Raw genomic sequence first — 2,500 nt, 5'->3', positions numbered from 1 at the left:
GCACTCGTGATTCGTGAAATGATGCAAACCTAACTGCACTCGACCGGAGGGAGCCAGCCCACTGATGACCAGTCACCAGCAGGTCAGACGCCCGCCGACACAGGCAGTCTACAACGATGCGGACACACGGATGAACCGCTGCAGTCACCCTACACAGCACCCCAGCACCCGTCACTAGGAGCAACGCTGGAACTCGTCTCGTATGTAATTAAGCGTGACTTTTTTTGCCACAACACCCCACTTCACGACCTATCAACACGCTCATTTGTACGACACTCTTGTTTGGTTGCTTATCTAGCCCACGTGGTCACATTGTTCAATTCGTCTGCACTTGTATGGTAATTGCTTGCGATATATTGCTCAAATTTTCGCGCTACGCGCGTTCATTCCTTCATTCGTCTGCACTTGTATGGTAATTGCTCCAATTTTCCGGCGCGCAAATCCCCTCTGCAATGTTCCCATCTGCACTGTTCCCCGTCTGCACCCTTCCATTCCGCTAAACATACAGTTCAAGTTATACATGGCTAACATACAGTTACAATACAATACTGGAGATTGCACAATCTTTGCAACACAAATAGAAACAAGTGTGTTGAGCACTGTGGTTCCTTATTATATATGGGATGTGCTCATAATTTAAGTAGTAAAACAGACCACAGTGTGTGTACTCAAATTCCATATAAGGAAGGGTAATGCTCTATGCTTTTACTGTCTTGTTGCAAAGATTCTGTATAGTATTATAGTACACTCACTCACTCACTCACTCACTCACTATATTGCAGCACAACATCTATTCGCCAGCAGCCAGCCAGCCAGCCAGCCAGCCAGCCACCCACCTCTTACTATTCATCAGTCAGTCGGTCGGTCGGTCGGTCGGTCGGTCGGTCGGTCGGTCGGTCGGTCGGTCGGTCGGTCGGTCGGTCGGTCGGTCGGTCGGTCGGTCGGTCGGTCGGTCGGTCGGTCGGTCGGTCGGTCGGTCGGTCGGTCGGTCGGTCGGTCGGTCGGTCGGTCGGTCGGTCGGTCGGTCGGTCGGTAGGTAGGTAGGTAGGTAGGTAGGTAGGTAGGTAGGTAGGTAGGTTGGTGGGCCGGCCAGTCAGCCAGCTACAACATAGCTTCACAAGCTACACAACAATTGCTGCTTTAACTACCAGCTGCAGCTTCTAATTATAACTACCCATTGAAGCTACTTTGTAACTAGGCGCTTTGTAAGGGGCCGCTTTGTAACTAGGCAAGGACTTCATTACACTAACATTAATTTTTTCCACCACGAGGACTTTAGGCTGGAAAATAGAAATAATAGGGCCTTAAGTGCTCGTTGACTTTACACTCCATGAACATTACAACTTTTTACCCACTACTTTTATTCCCACTTGAATTTACTGTACATTATTTGCGTATTGTTAGCAACGTACAATACAATACTACTTGAAGATAAGCTTGATATTGTTATGATCAAATGAAGCATGGCTCAATGAAGGTATATATCTACTCACTCACTCACTCACTCACTCACTCACTCACTCACTCACTCACTCACTCACTCACTCACTCACTCACTCACTCACTCACTCAGGGAAAATATTTAAATTTCCTGCTACAGTGCTGCTACATTGCAGCCCATAAAATCTGCACATTTCCTGAGGTGTCCTGCAAGTGTCCTGCAACCTACTTACAAAGGATAGTGCAACGTTTCCTGTATAGTTTCCTTTACTATTCCTGAAGTAGTTCAGGACTTGTGTAACATTCATAAGTCTACAGGAAATTTTGTATTTGTAAAGTATAAGAAATTTTGATATTTTTCCTGTGTCACTCACTATAATTAGGATAGTTATAATTATACGTGCGTAATTATACAATTACTGTTTGCAAGTAGCCATCATCACATACTTCAGTTGCTTGCAGTGCCATGACTATAATGACAAAGGCAGGGATCAATTGTAAAACTGTTGCTATCACAAAAAGAAAGTTTCGTCTTTGCGGTTTGGTAATGATCAACGAGGATTTAAGGCTGCAGTTTTCATATTTTTGGGCCTTAACTGCTCGTTGTGAAATATTCTGAAAACAAACAAAAATAAGAATGCAGAAGCCTACAACACCTGCTGTTCCCAGGCGGTCACCCATCCAAGTACTGGGCAGGCCCTACGTTGCTTAACTTCGGTGATCAGACGAGAACCGGTGTTTTCAACGTGGTATGGTCGTAGACACAAGTCAATGCATATCTCATGTACTTATGTGTGAAGTTCAGAAATATACTCGACTTAATTTAATTGCTGTGGAGGGAGTGGGCCGGGAGGGAGTGAGTGAGTGGAGTGGAGTGGAGTGGAGTGGAGTGGAGTGTACTTCTCTGTACTTACTGGTATTATACAACTATGGACTTACTTACTGATAATTATAATCATACTCTAGCTATACAACTATCTACTAACTATCTACTATCTACTGTCTACTTCAAGCTTGCTTACTTACTTACTTACTTACTTACTTACTTACTTCACTGGAA

At 44.6% G+C, this 2,500-nt stretch overlaps 1 non-coding gene across 1 annotated transcript; it reads right to left on the bottom strand.

Moving 5' to 3' along the window:
* Window positions 1-2,084: 2,084 nt before the first annotated feature.
* On the bottom strand, window positions 2,085-2,203 carry LOC135332377 (5S ribosomal RNA). The gene has a single exon (XR_010393241.1). It is a non-coding gene; the product is annotated as a 5S ribosomal RNA (ribosomal RNA).
* Window positions 2,204-2,500: the final 297 nt, after the last annotated feature.

This window comes from Halichondria panicea, chromosome 2, assembly GCF_963675165.1.
Source record: "Halichondria panicea chromosome 2, odHalPani1.1, whole genome shotgun sequence".
NCBI lineage: Eukaryota > Metazoa > Porifera > Demospongiae > Suberitida > Halichondriidae > Halichondria > Halichondria panicea.
The sequence above is the reverse complement of the archived record's forward strand: the minus strand, read 5'-3'. Positions and strand labels throughout refer to the sequence as shown.